Source organism: Pelophylax lessonae (genome assembly GCF_965119305.1).
Source record: "Pelophylax lessonae genome assembly, chromosome: 6".
NCBI classification, from domain to species: Eukaryota; Metazoa; Chordata; class Amphibia; order Anura; family Ranidae; genus Pelophylax; species Pelophylax lessonae.
In genome coordinates this window covers 46414894-46432009 of record NC_138773.1, presented here as the reverse complement: position 1 = coordinate 46432009, position 17116 = coordinate 46414894, and the positions used below count along the sequence as shown (strand labels likewise).

Sequence of the window (17116 nt, the reverse complement as noted above, 5' to 3'; positions counted from 1 at the left end):
GTGAGGTGAGGTCCCGTCCCCCATATAGATCTCCCCCCTTACAGCAGGACAGGGTGAGGTGAGATCCGGACCCTGGCCTGCTGTAGGGGGGGATCTATATGGGGGACCCCAGAGTGACCTTACCTCACCCTGGCCTGCTGTAAGGGGGGAGATCTATATGGGGGACGGGACCTCACCTCACCCTGGCCTGCTGTAAGGGGGGATCTATATGGGGGACCTGGTCCCCCATATAGATCCCCCCTTACAGCAGGCCAGGATGAGGTCCCCCATATAGATCCCAGGTCCCCCATATAGATCCCCCCTTACAGCAGGCCAGGGTGAGGTGAGGTCCCGTCCCCCATATAGATCTCCCCCCTTACAGCAGGACAGGGTGAGGTGAGATCCGGACCCTGGCCTGCTGTAAGGGGGATCTATATGGGGAACCCCAGAGTGACCTAACCTCACCCTGGCCTGCTGTAAGGGGGATCTATATGGGGAACCCCAGAGTGACCTAACCTCACCCTGGCCTGCTGTAAGGGGGATCTATATGGGGAACCCCAGAGTGACCTAACCTCACCCTGGCCTGCTGTAGGGGGGATCTATATGGAGGACCTCACCTCACCCTGGCCTGCTGTAAGGGGAAGATCTATATGGGGGATGGGACGTCACCTCACCCTGGCATGCTGTAAGGGGGGATCTATATGGGGGACCTGGTCCCCCATATAGATCCCCCCTTACAGCAGGCCAGGATGAGGTCCCCCATATAGATCCCAGGTCCCCCATATAGATCCCCCCCTTACAGCAGGCCAGGGTGAGGTGAGGTCCCGTCCCCCATTTAGATCTCCCCCCTTACAGCAGGCCAGGTTCCCCATAAAATAGATCCCCTTTACATAGTCTTCTCAGTGTTCTCACACAATCAGTCACTAGACTAGTACAGCCAGTACTACTCCAGTCCTACCTTTTTTTTTCACCTGTGTCCCGACTCCCGATCACAGGCTAGATTTTCCTCCTGCAGGCTGCAGCACCACTGTCAGCACTGGCTCTCTGGCCTCTCACCTGCCGGCTTCTCATGCTGCTGCGGCTGCCTGGCCTGGTGGTTCTCTCCCGCGCTGCGCTGGGCGGCCGCTGCACGGGTTAGTCCCTCCCCCAGACAGTCCCTCTCCGCACTGCACGCCTGGCCTTTCTCTCCCCCACCACTCCACGGTGGGCGACCCCGGCTCCGGCTGGATCGGATTCGGCCGGGAGCCGAGCTGCACAGCCAGCAGTGAGAGTGAGCATGGGGCAGAGAGAGCTGCAAGTGCGAGCAGACTCAGCGGGCGGCGGCGGCCAGCCTATCATGACAGAGTGAGTGACATGACATGCCCGAAACTGGAGAAATAGTCCCTGACAGCGAAGTGGTACTAGCGGAGGGTGTGCCGAACCCTCGAGACTGACCCACCGAACCCCTGGGGTTTGATCGAACCCAGGTTAAGAACCACTGCTCTATACTCTATGATAGAAAAAAAAAAGAGTATAGATTTTGATATTGTATATTGTGATCGTTATTTTTCCTTTTTTTTTTTGTACGATTGTTGGTTATAAAAACAGTTTATTGATATTAAATATTTATTTTTGCTCTGTATTCCAAAGGCTGTTTTTTTTTTTTTAATTTATTTTTGAACATGTGACGAGCAGCGGAGGACTAGAAGCTTCTCCTGCTTGTGTTTGCCTGCAGACAGGCTGGGAAAGAACTGGGTCATGTGAAAGCTGTATATCATTTAGGAAAAATTTACTTCGATGTTTATTTTTTTTTTTAAATCATTTATTTATTTTAAATAATTACAGTGCCATCATCCACATACAGAAAAGGGATAATGTAACATAAACAGTGTGTGTTTATTATCACTTTCATGTTTTATTAAATGTATGCTCTATTGTTTTTTCGGTCTTATTTTACGTAATGGGACATTGCTCTCTTGCATTGCAGAAAATCTTTTTTATTTTTAAAGAGGAAAAAAAAAAAAAAGATATGTAACCTCAATGGTTGTCACACACATTGCCGAGTTCTGTAACAAGTCCTCTCCCCCTGGGGGTGGACGGGGTTGGAGATTTAGCACTCTAGCAGGTGGAGGTGTATCCTGTTTCCCTGGGTGTGAGATCAGAGCTGGCAGACAGGTGAACACACCTGTACAGGGCGGACGCCGGCTGACTTCGTACACACCCTGGCACGCAGCAGGAGAGTTGTATCCCGACCGGGGACACTCCTGTCCTTTCCTGCTGCAGATGACCGTCTCCTTCTGCCAATGCCGGGATCACCCACCTAGCACAGATGAGGAAAAACTTTACATTCCGTAAACCAGGAGCTGGCACAGAATCGCTGACACCATCTGACACCAACGCATAGTGTGCAGGGACAGGTGAAGGCATGTGACCGGGCTTTGTAGGGCACACAGGTATGGTACGCTTTTTGTGGTTGGGTTGTCTCCTTGGCCAACATTTTTAGAGGCAATTAAATAACTCTTATGGGCAGGGGGGTAACTATGAATCAAGGGGCCCTATAGATACTGTAGCAGCTGGCAGAGTCAACCGTGACCTGTCATTGAGTATAACATAAATATACACTATTAACCAAAAGTATTGGGACGCCTGCCTTTACACGCACATGAACTTTAATGGCATCCCAGTCTTAGTCCATTGGGTTCAATATTGAGTTGGCCCACCCTTTGCAGTTATAACAGCTTCAACTCTTCTGGGAAGGCTGTCCACAAGGTTTAGGAGTGTGTTTATGGTATGTTTGAGCATTCTTTCAGAAGAGCATTTGTGAGGTTAAGCAGTGATGTTGGACGAGAAGGTCTGGCTTGCAGTCTCCACTCTAATTCATCCCAAAGGTGTTCTATCGGGTTGAGGTCAGGACTCTGTGCCGGCCAGTCAAGTTCCTTCACCCTAAACTTGCTATTCAATGTATTTATGGACCTTGCTTTGTGCACTGGTCCAAATCATTTGGTGGAGGGGGGATTATGGTATGGGGTTGTTTTTCAGGGGTTGGGTTTGGCCCCTTAGTTCCAGTGAAGGGAACTCTTAAGGCGTCAGCATACCAAGACATTTTCATGCTCCAAACTTTGTGGGAACAGTTTGGGGACGGCCCCTTCCTATTCCAACATGACTGCACATCAGTGCACAAAGCAAGGTCCATAAAGACATAGATGAGTGAGTTTCGGGTGGAGGACCTTGACTGGCCTGCACAGAGTCCTGACCTCAACCTGATAATACACCTTTTGGATGAATTAGAGCGGAGACTGCAAGCCAGGCCTTCTTGTCCAACATCAGTGCCTGACCTCACTAATGCGCTTCTGGAAGAATGGTCAAACATTCCCATAGACACACTCCTAAACTTTGGGGACAGCCTTACCAGAAGAGTTGAAGCTGTTATGGATGCAAAGGGTGGGCCAACCCAATATTGAACCCTATGGACTAAGACTGGGATGTCATTAAAGTTCATGTGCGTGTAAAGGCAGACATCTGATGCCCCATAGAGATGCATGGGGGGACCGTTCAGATCCGCCAAAAAAAAACGAACAGGCGGATCTGAACGGTCCGCCTGTGTGAAAGGGGCCTTAAGCATAAATTCCTCCTCCTCCCAGTACAAATCTGCCCCCCCCCCCCTACAGAAATCCCCCCTCCTCTCTTTTTAGCACAAATACCTCTTCCCCAAACAAAACCACCCCCCCCCAACACAAATCCTCCTCCATCCCTCAAATTCCCCCCCCCCCCCCCCATGCCAGATCTCCTTCCTAGCACAACCCCCCCCCCCCCCCCCCCACATCATCACTACTAGAACAATTCACCTCTTCGCACAAATCGCCTTCCCTCCTCTACCATATCACCACTTCTAGCACAAATCCCCCTCCTAGCTCAAATCCTCTTTCCCCATCCCCACACCTCACATGATACCACAGTGCCCAGGGATCCTGCCCCTCCTGCTCACCCCTGGGTGTGAATCCAGCCTGAAGGTTTTAATTTTTGTGACTGCATTAGATATACAGGCAGTACCGGGTCAGGTTCGTCCAGCACCCAGGTGAAGGATGCAGACCTGCACCCCCTTCCTAATGCATGCCATAGAATGGGTTACCACCTAGTGCCCATTTTTTTTCCCCTGTGCTCCAACTGTTAATGGTTGGCATAGAGTATGCACTGCTCCTGCATGGGCATTCGTTTCCTTTCTTGTGGCTAGAAGGTGGTTTCACATGTATGGTGTGTTTCTGTGTCAGCTGATGGTGGATGCTGATGGGGGTATGCTGGAGTATGGCATGACACCAGTAGCCATCAGAGCAGATGTAAAACTGCAGTCCCTGGTTGCTAGCCACTGATTTGGCACTTTCATGTGGTGAGTGGGTGCCCTCCCCTACCACTGCACCCTGGGCGGCTGTCCCTCCTGCCCACCCTTTGTCCCGACCCTGCATACAGGATTTTAATCTAAAACAGAAGTTAAGAGGGCAATAAATCTACACCGCTACAACAGAGAACTAAATACTTTTTTACTGCACAGAGAGTAATCTGTGATTGGCATGGGTGGCACCCTCCTTTCCCAGGTCCCATAGCATATTGTTATACCACTGCTAATGCGAATGTCAAACAGAAAGTCAGCTGTTTGCTGGAAATTATCTCCACTCTTAATCCCTCAGGGTTTTTCTTCTGAAAACCAAAAACATAGCTGTCATATCGGTACCTTGGCCAGTGCTGTATCTTGGCCTAGGCCAACAAGGCCCAGGCCTAGGGCAGCACTTTGCAGGGGAGCAGCAAAAAAGCTGCACCCCACATGGAAAAAAAAAACAGCCTCCTCCTGGCTCCCGCACGAAAAGGGTCCCCACCGGCTTGCACTACACTTTTAGTATAGTGCCAGTCCTATGGGGCAAATCAGTCTGGCACCCCCATAAAGCAGTCACATTGCTACCTGCTGGTACTGAATGATGGGCACTAATAGGCTTCACTGATGGCCACTGATGAGGTGGCACTGATAAGCTGCACTGGTGGCCACTGATCGGGCTGTACTGATGAGGCCGCACTGATGAGGCTGCACTGATGGGCAGTAATGAGGCTGCACTGATGGGCACTGATAAGGCGGCACTGATGAGGCTGGACTGATGGGCACTGATAGACTGGTTGTGGTCTGTGGTTTAGATAACAGGGCGGGTCAAAAACAGGAAGGGGAGTGGCCTTTACAGGAAGAGGTGGGTCATATTTAAATTAGGGGCTACACAAGTTTAGTCAGGCCTAGGGCAGCACAAAACCTAAATACACCGCTGACCTTGGCATCAAGTAGAACTCCAGCCAAAACGTTTGTTCTAGTTTTGCATGGTGTGAGGAAGGGTAAGAACCTTCGCCATGTTTTTTCATTGCTGTCTGTTTTCCTATTGGAAAGATCTAAGCAGAATAGGAGTGGAAGGGAAATTGTCCAATGGGAAAACTGAGTCTACTTTAGGGTGGATTTCCACTTCCTGCTGTGTCTCTGATGGGTACACTAATGCAGGGAAAAGCAACAGGTTCACTTTATTACCGACCCAACAGCTGCTTATACTTAAAGTATAACCCCATTTTTTTCCTACTTCTAAGAAAATAAAAAGGATTGCCAAGTTATACTTATGCTCTCCATGCTCTAGAGTTGTCCCCATCTTTTTTCTTGGTCTAGAGCAGTGGTTCTTAAAGCGGAGTTCCGGCCACAAAATCGACATAGTTGATTTTGGGCTATCTGCTTGCTTCTAATCACCTGAAAAAGAAATGGATAATTACGATTTTTTTATTTTTTTTTACTTGCCTTGTTATTGCAGAAAAATATACTCCCCTTTCTTCCACTTCCTCCCTCTGCGGCCGCGGCCCGCGCCGTCACTTCCTCTTTGCATAGATTCCTGGGAGCTGAACGTCATCGCTCCCAGGAATCAATGCGCATGCATCGGCCTGCTCGTCACTTCCGGTGCGGCGCCTCATTCCCTGCTAAACAGTTTCTGGGCATGCCCAGAAGCTGTGGAGGGATGACGCGCGCGCACCGGAAGTGATGAGATGGGCCGGTGCAGGGCATTCTGGGAGAAGAGGACGCGGAAGAGGACGCCGAAGAGGATCGCGCTGGCTTCAGCTGCCCACATCCGAGATGGCAACGCCGGAGAAGAAATTTTCAAGGTAAATATTTCTTCTAAAAGGTAAGTGCGAACTGGGACAGATCAGAGGCTAGCCATTGTGGAATGTACTAGCCCTGACTGTCCCGGGGGGATTTTCATTGAACATTTTTTTTGTGGCCGGAACTCCGCTTTAACTCCAGTCCTCAGGACCCACTAACAGGACAGATTTTAAGTATTACCTTGGGGAGATGCAGACCCCATAGTGCAATTACAGACCCAGGTTCTTTAGATGTGCCAGAACCAACACGCATTCCCTTGAGTAATTTCAGACCAGGCTTAGAACGGTTAACCACTTACCGTAAAGTGACGTAGGACTACGTCGGCAAACTTTGCGGTAGTATACCGGGATGATGCCTCTAGCTAGAGGCACCATCCCGGTACCGTGGTTTACAGCGGACGGTCGGCTTTCCGTCAGTGACGACCGATGCGGCTCGGGAGCCACTCGATCGTTACCCGGGTGAGCGGGAGGGGACACCCCCCCCCCTCCCCTCCCCTCCCGCCGCCTTCCGTGACTTTGCTCGGGGCTCCCGTCTAACCGGGACCCCCGAGCACCTAGCCGACACGTCCGCCGGCTGGATGGAGTCCTGATCAAAGCCGGAAACGGCTTCGATCCAGGGCCGGACTGGGTATGAAAACCAGCCCTGGAAAAAATGACATACCAGCCCCATAGCATTGCGTCGTCAACTCGTCATACCAGCACAACATCATTTTCTTGTTCATAAAAGGTAAAACCATGCATTTTAAAGCACATTTAATGAGTGCATTAGTTATAGCTAAGACAGATATAAAAGCACTCCTCCCCCTAATACAATGCTGATTCCCCCCTCCCCGGCCCCCTCCTCCTAATACAATGCTGACCCCCCTCCCAGCTCCCTCCCCCTAGTACAATGCTGATTCTCCCCCTAATACAATGCTGATCCCCCCTCCCCTTAGTACAGTGCTGATCCCCCACTTCCCTTAATACAATGCTGATCTCCCCCTAATACAATGCTGTTTCCTCCTCTCCCTAAATTTGTGGGGGATCAACATTGTATTAGGGGGAGGGGGGGGCGGATCAGCATTGTATTAGGGGCCCTAATACAATGCTGATTCCCCCCTCCCCCTAATACAATGATGCCCCCCCAGCCCCCTTCCCCTAATACCATGCTGTTCTCCCCGGCCGCCTCCCCTACCTTATACAATGCTGTTCCCACCCCCAGCCCGCTCCCCTAACACAAAGATGTTCTCCCCCTAATACAATGCTGATCCCCCCTCCCCCTAATACAATGTTGTCCTCCCCCTGCCCCCTCCTCTCCTAATACAATGCTGTTCCCCAGCCCCCTCCCCCTAATACAATGCTGTTCCCCAGCCCCCTACCCCTAATACAATGCTGTTCCTCCCCAGCCCCTTCCCCCTAATACAATGCTGTTCCTCCCCAGCCCCTTCCCCCTAATACAATGCTGTTCCTCCCCAGCCCCCTCCCCCTAATACAATGCTGTTCCCCCCCCCCGCCCCCTCCCCCTAATACAATGCTGACCCCCCCTTCCCCTAATACAATGCTGTCCCCCCCAGCCCCCTCCTCCTAATACAATGCTGACCCCCCTAATACAATGCTGATTCCCCCTACCCCTAATACAATGCTGTTCCCCCCGGCCCCCTTGGAATTAGTAAACAATCCGTGCAGTGCAACGGGCCGGCAGCGGCCCGGGCAGCCACATCTTAAAGCGGCCACATCTAAAAGCGGCCACATCTTAAAGCGGCCCCCGGGTCGGCGGTATCCCAATAGACCAGTCCGGCCCTGCTTCGATCGGGTCTCCGATGATGTAACCCGGAGGCGGCGTCCATGACGTCACTTCCGGGTTACTCTGCTGCAAAAGGCGGCAAATTTAAAAAACGGCTGTATGCAAAAACGCCGTTTTCGGCGTTTTGCATACATGGAAGTGTAGTGGAGGGGTTTGGGGTCTTTTAGACCCTCGATTCCCTCCATAAAGAGTACCTGTCACTGCATATTGGTGTCACAAGGGATGTTTACATTGCTTGTGACAGCAATAAAAGTGATCAGATTTTTTATTTTTTTTTAAAAAACCTGTAATAAAGTTAAAAAATAAAATAAATAGGAAAAAAAAAAATAATAATTTTAGCCGCCCCCGTCAGCTGGCCCTAAACGCATCAATTTTTCCTGATTTGTCAGAGACTTTGATGATCAAAATCAAAAATGTAAAGAATTCCCTTCTTGAAAACCTTTTGTCATTCACATCTCTACACAATAATTACATCTGATTAATTGAGAATAATCGCTTATGTTGTAAGAATTATACATATATTGCATAATTGCTACATTATCCATTGTTTGCAATCAGTGTAATTGTAGAAGTTTGTCACACCTTTATTACATCAGATGAAAGAACATCCACCTCTATAGCTGGCCTTTTTAGAACAGAACAGCCACTGGAATGTCATGTTTGAACAAGCTATTGGACTTTTGACTGGGTAAATAGAGCAATAGATGAATGTGGAACAATCAAGCAGCCTTATCAGTGTTGTAGTGGTTGGTGTATTTTTTTTCCAAAACTAAAGTCACAGAGCATAAGATTTAGGGCTATATAATGGCTAAAGAAACAAATAAACCAAACCCCAAATCTAAAGCATGGGATACAAACAGGCATAGCTCCCAAATATCCCTCATTTGTAAGGACAGTCTTATAGAACCAACATTCCTCTCTACCTTTTTCTTCCTCTGATGTCCCTTTTTGGTCTGGTTTATAGACCTTTACAAAAATAGACTATTTAACTCAACTATTTACCAATCAAAAGTTTAATATTGGGAGGAATGCTTCTTCTGTTGGCGGTCAGTGGAAAGAATGCTTCTTCCTTTGGCGGTCAGTGGGAGGAATGCTTCTTCCTTTGGCGGTCAGTGGGAGGAATGCTTCTTCCATTGGCGGTCAGTGGGAGGAATGCTTCTTCCTTTGGCGGGCAGTGGGAAGAATGCTTCTTCCTTTGGCGGTCAGTGGGAGGAATGCTTCTTCCTTTGGCGGTCAGTGGGAAGAATGCTTCTTCCTTTGGCGGTCAGTGGGAGGAATGCTTCTTCCTTTGGCGGTCAGTGGGAGGAATGCTTCTTCCTTTGGCGGTCAGTGGGAGGAATGCTTCTTCCATTGGCGGGTCAGTGGGAGGAATGCTTCTTCCATTGTTGGGTCAGTGGGAGGAATGCTTCTTCCACTGGCGGGTCAGTGGGAGAAATGCTTCTTCCACTGGCGGGTCAGTGGGGGGAATGCGTCTTCCACTGGCGGGTCAGTGGGAGGAATGCTTCTTCCACTGGCGGGTCAGTGGGAGGAAGGCTTCTTCCACTGGCGGGTCAGTGGGAGGAATGGCTCTTCCACTGGCGGGTCAGTGGGAGGAATGGCTCTTCCACTGGCGGGTCAGTGGGAGGAATGGCTTCTTCCACTGGCGGGTCAGTGGGAGGAATGGCTTCTTCCACTGGCGGGTCAGTGGGAGGAATGCCTCTTCCACTGGCGGGTCATTGGGAGGAATGCCTCTTCCACTGGCGGGTCATTGGGAGGAATGCCTCTTCCACTGGCGGGTCAGTGGGAGGAATGCCTCTTCCACTGGCGGGTCAGTGGGAGGAATGCCTCTTCCACTGGCGGGTCAGTGGGAGGAATGCCTCTTCCACTGGCGGGTCAGTGGGAGGAAGGCTTCTTCCACTGGCGGGTCAGTGGGAGGAATGGCTTCTTCCACTGGCGGGTCAGTGGGAGGAATGGCTTCTTCCACTGGCGGGTCAGTGGGAGGAATGCCTCTTCCACTGGCGGGTCAGTGGGAGGAATGCCTCTTCCACTGGCGGGTCAGTGGGAGGAATGCCTCTTCCACTGGCGGGTCAGTGGGAGGAATGCCTCTTCCACTGGCGGGTCAGTGGGAGGAATGCCTCTTCCATTGATGGAATGAATGCTCCCTTTACAGATAGCTGAGCAGGTCATTGGTGTCAGTGGTTGCTTATCTAGGAGGCAGAAATGGTTAATTGCTGGAGGAACCCTGGGGCTCCATGTGACTTTGGTTGACTGCACTAGACCTTTCATCCAACCTCAGAACTATTACATTTGTTACTTTGAAAAGCCAATATAAAAGGTAAAGTAGTGAATAAAAGAAAAGATTTGATGGTTTAACCAATCATCTTTTTTTCTGTGTGTATTAATTCTTTATGGTCTTAGGGCATGGCAGGATGTGTCCTTTGCATTAGATGGTGTCCCTCTTTACATCTCAGAGAGTTGAGGGGTATGTACATGTGTCAGGTGTCAACTCCGTCATCCATTACTTGGATGATTTTTTATGCATTGGACCTCCAGGCTCTGGGACCTGTGTAGTCCTCCTGGGGACCTTGCAACACATCGCGGACTGCTTCGGGGTCCCCTTGGCTACTGACAAGATGGAAGGACCAGTGACAGAATTGGTTTTCCTGGGCATTACTATAGATTCTGTGGCCATGGAATGTAGATTACCGATGGACCCGATGGACAAGTTGGTGCTCCTGAGGGCGGAGGTCAAGAATGCGTATGGACGTCGCAGGATCACGCTACGGGAGTTGCAGTCTTTGCTCGGTAAGTTGAACTTTGCCTGTCGGATTATACCTATGGGGCAGATTTTCTGTCGCCGCTTGGCTACGGCCACGTTGGGCGTTAGGGCCCCTGGGCACTCGGTGAGGCTCAGGGCGGATCTTCGGATATGGGATATCTGTTTGGAGTCCTATAACGGCTGCTCCTTGTGGATTGATGGTCCGCTTATGGATTTTACTAAGGCGTTCACGTTGAGGCAGGCAATGAGGGTTATCGAAAAGGCAATCGCAGCTGCGATTCGCGGCGCCCCGTGTCTTTCTCGGCGTTGGGTGCCATTCTGGGGAGGTTGGGGATGGTCTGCTCGTCGCCTTGTGAACAATTGTTGTTTAGGGCGGCCTTCTTATTGGCTTTCTTTGGAGCATTCAGGACTAGCGAACTTGTGAGTCAGTCGAAGCGGGTTGCCGGAAGGCTTCTGCGTGGGGGATGTCGTCCGTACGGATACTTCCCGTGCGGATCCATCTCAGAAGGTCCAAGACAGACCAGAGGGGCAGAGGCAGGTGGGTGGAGTTTTTTCGGGGTAACAGTCCTGGTCTTTGTCCGGTGCTGGCTCTGGAACATTTTCTTCAAGTTCGACCTCAGCTAGGTGGTGCATTATTAATAAACTTGGACGGTTCTGTGCTGTCCAAGTTTCAATTTGTGTCCGCTTTTAGAAAGTGTTTGTTGATGGAGGGTTTAGATCTGGCGGAATATGCTTTGCATTCCTTCCGTTTTGGGGCTGCCGCGGAGTCCCGCAGTGCCTGATATGGCATTCCTATGTCTTCTGGGGGGCCAAGAGGGCTAAGGTTAGACCTTACGGTAGACAATTGGGCTTTACCCAGGGAGGCCGGTAGGGTCAGGTGGATAGGAGTGCCAGGTATGCTGTGGAGCCGTGTAGTTCCGGAGATTCACCGGTTCGCAAGATTGGACAGGGCCCCTAACATCTTAGTACTTCATGTTCGTGGTAACGATCTGGGCCTCGCCTCCATGAGGGAGCTGATACGGGATGTGAAGTTCGATTTTTTTGAGACTTCGTACTTCCTTTCCGGACATGCTCAATGTGTGGTCCGACATAGTAGCCCGCTCTTTGCGGCGGGTGGCCAGGTCTGTTGAGAAACTTAACAAGGCCCGTATTAAAGTAAACAAGGAGGTGGGGAGATTTGTTAGCAGGAATGGGGGTCTGGAGGTTCGGCACTTAGAATTAGAATGCGATACGTGGCAGTTTCTCCGGGGTTCATCTCAATGCCATTGGCACTGATTTGTGGTTTTTGGGGTTGCAGGATGGGATTCAGAGGGCTTTTCGTGTGTGGAGGGGCGCACACGTGTAAGGTGTCACACTTGTGTCGCTATGGCGGTTTGGGGTCCTTGACAGGGGTCTAAAAGCTGGTCTTTTGGGAAAAAATGGTGGGGACCCATCCGAGGTATGGCGTCCTCTAATTTGGTGGTGGGTGTCTGAGGTTGGCTGTGTTAGTCCCCTAGGCGGTGCTTAGCAGCTGGGGGTGTGACTAGGCAGCGATTGCTCACCGATTGGTTGCTAGTGGTCTCTGCACATCATTACTGCAAAATGATTGGCTGCTAGAGATTACTGCATATTATTACTACTCACTGATTGATTGCTAGAGGTTACTGCATATCACTGCTGATTGATTGCTAGAGGTTACTGTACATCATTACTGCTCACTGGTTGCTAGCGGTTACTGCACATCATTACTGTAAACTGGTTGGCTGCTAGAGATTACTGCATATTATTACCACTCACTGATTGGTTGCTAGAGGTTACTACATATCAGTACTGTGCTGATTGGTGGCTAGAGGTTACTATACATCAATACTGGTGATTGGTTGCTACAGGGTTACTGCACATCATTACTGCTAACTAATTGGTTGCTAGATAGAATATGCTACAAACACACAACAGTCCCCTTGCCAGAGTAGAAGTTTTCCCTTGCAGCAGAATGTATTATGTGGCAGAAAAGATGGGGTTAATGAAGCCGACCAGGAAAACATTCAAAACAGTACTGTCAATGAGCATAGCAAGCAGCGAGGCAGATAAGTGATAATTTAGTGGCTAAAGCAGTGAAAGTTCAATACAACAGGGCAAACTAGCTAATTCGGATTGGTAATCACAAAACATACCAGCTGTCCGCTCATCCGTGCCGGCCGACTGATCGGTGTTATGTACATGCGGGGCTGGTGATGTTAACAGCAAGCAGAGAAAGGTGATGAAAAGCCAAGCACACGTTCTCATTTAGATGTAACTCCTGCCGCCCACCGACCCTTCTGCTCATTGATGCCTCCTATGTCATTGCCTCCTCATAGCGATCCTCTCTCACTCCTCTGGCCGATTCCACTGCTTGTCAGTATGTCTCTCCACTCGGCCAGCTCCTGCTGTTAGCCAAGGACACTGCTGCTTACTAATTCCCTTTCCCTGCAGCTGCACTATGTAACAGGGATGGATTGTTAGGATGTTGGGCCCCTCAACATTGACAGGGCCCTGGGCAGGTGCCCCCTTTTGCCCTGCCTTAAAGACAGCCTTGATGGTACTGTCAAGGACCTGCAACCAAGTTTAACCACTTCAACACAGGGCACTTTCAAAACCCCCTTCCTGCCCAGGCCAATTTTCACCTTTTAGCGCTGTTGCATTTTGAATGACAATTGCGCAGTCATGCAACACTGTACCTAAACCAAATTTATGTCATTTTCCCCCCACAAATAGAGCTTTCTTTTGGTGGTATTTGATCACCGCAAGGTTTTTTATTTTTTGCTAAACAAATAAAAAAATGACCGAAAAGTTTGAAAAAAAAAAAATTTTTTTTTGTTTGTTATACAATTTTGTAAATAAATACGTTTTTTCCTGCACTGATGAGCACTGATGAGACTGCACTGACAGGCACTGATGGGGTGGCACTGATGGGCGGCACTGATAGGCACTGATATGTGGCACTGATATGCAGCATTGGTGGGCACTGGTAAGCGGCACTGCTGGGCACTGATAGGCGGCATTGATGGGCACTGATGGGCACTGATAGGCGGCACTGATGGGCGGCACTGGTGGGCAATAATGGGCACTGGTGGGTGGCACTGATAGATGGCAATGATGGGCACTGGTGGGCAGCACTGATGGGGAGGTCACTGGTGGGCAGCACTGATGGGGAGGGCAATGGGGGGCTCCCTGAGCCCTGATTGCCATCCCTGGTGGCCATAGTGGGCATCCCTGGGGTCATGGGTGGGCATCCCTGGGGTCATGGGTGGGCATCCCTGGTGGTTCTAGTGGCACCCCCCCCCCGAGGGTCTGCACTGGTAATCAATGATCTGATTACCAGTGCCGACCCCCCCTGTAAGGGGAGCCGCCGATCGGCGCTCCTTTACTCATGCCTGTCAGGCACGTACTGAGGAAAGCCGATCAACGGCTCTTCCTGTTTACTATGTGACCGGCCGTGATTGGACATGGCTGGTCAAATGGTAAAGAGCCTACGTCAGTAGGCTCTTTACCAAGATCGGAGATGCAGGGAGTCGGACTGACACGCCGCATCACCGATCGCCATATGACGTCCGGTCAGGATAATACAACCACATTCCCGCCGTCATTCTGCTATAGGGCAGATGGGATGTGGTTAAACTGGATTATGTTATGTTTGTTAAAAAGATTTGTTGTTTAATAAAAGGCCATGTTGACCATTTTAACTCCCAAGTAAGAGTAGCGTGATTATTTTTTTTTTTTTTTTTTTCTTTTTTTTATTTTTTTATTTTTTTTTTTTTGATTATAAACGTTTATTGAATGTAAATGAATACAAAAATATATATGCATTGTCAATGATAAAATATCAGTATTACAAGAGCCGTATGAACATATCATGTCTATAATAATGAGAAATATAAACAGTAACCAACTTAGGAGTGTAAAGTTAAGAATATGTTAACATCATCATAAAGAAGGCGTGATTATTAATAGGGTGGGATGGTTACCAGGGCCGGCCTTAGGTGTTCAGGCGCCCTGTGCAAGCTAATCCTGTGGCGTCCCCCCGTCCATCTTCACCCCTCGCCCCCTGGTCACCTAAACATACATTACATACATACATTATTACATGCATACATTACAAACATACATTACATTACATACATTACATTACATTACATTACATACATACATTACTTACATTACATGCTTACATTACATTACATACATAACATTACATACATGTATGTAACTGCCATTACCAATGCAATTATGTAGTAAACATATTATTTTTATGTATTATTTTATTGTATTTTACTTCCTCTTTTTTTTTTCCTTATGTTAAGACAGTTAAGTCCCTTATATCCTCCCCTTCATTGTCAATAAAATAAAAAGTATTTAGCCTAATTTCTCTTAAAAAGTAGATACACACAGCAGTGACACTTACCGTTCTGTGGACGGTGGCTTTGCATTTAAAAATGGCGCCTCCCGGCGCTTAGACGCCACTGCGCATGCGCCGTCTGCCCGAGAATAGCCGAGCGTGTTCGGGTTTTCCCGAGCAGCGGCGCCTGCGCAGTGTGCCTTTCAGGAGGCGGCAGCAGCCATATTTTTATTTTTTTTTTCAGGTGCCGATCCGATGCGATGCTCTGTCTTCACCCAGTCTCAGGGCAGGGGGACCTGGCAGCGCCTGCTGGTATGACTCATTCGGACTCCACTCCACTGATGTGAGTAACTAACTGTCTTCAACTCACAGTCTGCGAGCTATGATGGCCGCACGGCGCCCCTGTTGCCCATAGTGCCCCGTGCGGCCGCACAGCTCGCACACCCCAAAGGCCGGCCCTGATGGTTACGGTAGTTAGAGTTGGTAGCAGTTGGTGTAGAATATGCTTAGGGCAACACGGGAGCTCTGACCTACCCTGGTCATGTATTTATTGCAAGTACTTATTAAAACCTTACCATTACCCAAAAGCACTCAATGCTTTTCCCCCACTACCTCAACTGTTGGGGGCAAAGAGAATGCCCAGTACTAGCAGGTATGTAAGAACATGTGACTCAGTCCATGTGACAGTGGTGGTACTTTTTGCAGGGGCGTAACTACAGCGGTTGCAGGGGTTGCAATCGCAACCAGGCCCCATGCTCCAGGGGGCCTGTGCAGCTCCCCTGTACACCTGGATAGGAGGAGTGGTGGGGTCAGCATACAGAGGAACCAATCTCCTCTTTTTTTCCTCCTGTAGCTGCAGGAGGAAAATGGAGGAGATTGGTTCCTCTGTATGCTGCCCCCGCCACTCCTTCTATCCAGTTCACTTGTGTTCTGCTGTCTCTGGGCCCCTGTGTGCTCCCCTGATTTCCCCCCCCCCACTGTGCTCCGCCCCCTCCCCCCACTGTGCTCCGCCCCCTCCCCCCACTGTGCTCCCTTCCCTCTCCTGCCGGCTGCTGCAGGGGATGTGTCACAATAGAGAACCAGGAAGGGGTCGGTAAATATGTAGTTTACCAGCTCCTTCCTTTTCTGAATGGACAGAGTCAGTGACAGTGTAAAAAAATAAAATAAAATGATAAAAAATAATACAATTAAAATACCAAAAAATAAAAACTGACACCAGCGGGTGAACTTCCAGGATCACAAAGGTCCCACTTGCAACTGGGCCCTGGCATTCCACCATCGTGGGGCCCAAAGATGGCAGGAAGGGGGCCCATTGCAGAACTTGTGAAAGGGTCCCGCTGCGGAATCGTAATAAAGGGCCCCAAAACGAGAGTAAAGGGCTCCAGGATCAGTGGGAAGAGCCCCAGGCTTGAAGGGAATGGCCCCAGCCAGGGGTCCGGGGGGCCCTTCCTTGTTTCTTGCACCGGGGCCCTGAAGGTTCTAGTTACGCCTCTGACTTTTTGGTTCGTCCAGAGCTCTCACCGCAATAAAAAGCTAGCAGGGGTTCTAGCCTTCCCCTGCTCTACTTAAAAAAAACTAACTGTGTTGCTGTTGGAGATTTTTCCCTCCTGTCTAGTGAAGCTTTTTTACTGAGATTTTTTCACCAGAGCCTCTGATGGTGAGGATGGATTTTGCTGCATGTATAGCACCAGGTCGCTGTCCTCAGGGTTGCCCCACCAGGAGGTGAGCAAGTCCAGATCCGATGGCAGATAAGGATAAGGCAGGAGAGTAGTCACAGGCAGGCCCGGACTGGCCATAGGGCACACCGGGCACTTGCCCGGTGGGCCGGAGGCCTCCGGGCTGCATGTGGGGCCCAAGGGAGCAGCGGTTGCTGGGCTCAGTGGGCTGTCCCTGGAGCCCAGCGCCGTTCTCCCAGCCTCTTCGCGGTCACACTGTTGGTCTGTCCCTGCAGTCAACGGCACGTCCGGGAGGCGGAGACTAGAGGTCAGCTGATCCATGAGGCCTGTGAAGTGGGAGGGGCTGCAGGAGACCCAATCTTCGGGTTTAAGCCTAGTTGTCACCACTGCCAGATACCACGGAACCAGAGACACAGTGA

General features: G+C 50.0%; 1 protein-coding gene across 2 annotated transcripts in view; it reads left to right on the top strand.

Annotated features, from left to right (window-relative positions):
* The first annotated feature begins 2360 nt into the window (after positions 1–2360).
* LOC309558973 (myeloid-associated differentiation marker-like) overlaps positions 2361–17116 on the top strand; it is a 168337-nt gene continuing 153581 nt past the window's right edge. Inside the window, exon 1 of one of the 2 annotated variants that reach the window (XM_082262079.1) lies at positions 2361–2411. The gene's annotated coding sequence lies outside the window, so the exon portion shown is untranslated. Of the gene's footprint in view, positions 2417–17116 lie in introns of both variants that reach the window. The other variant, XM_082262080.1, reaches the window with a different exon arrangement.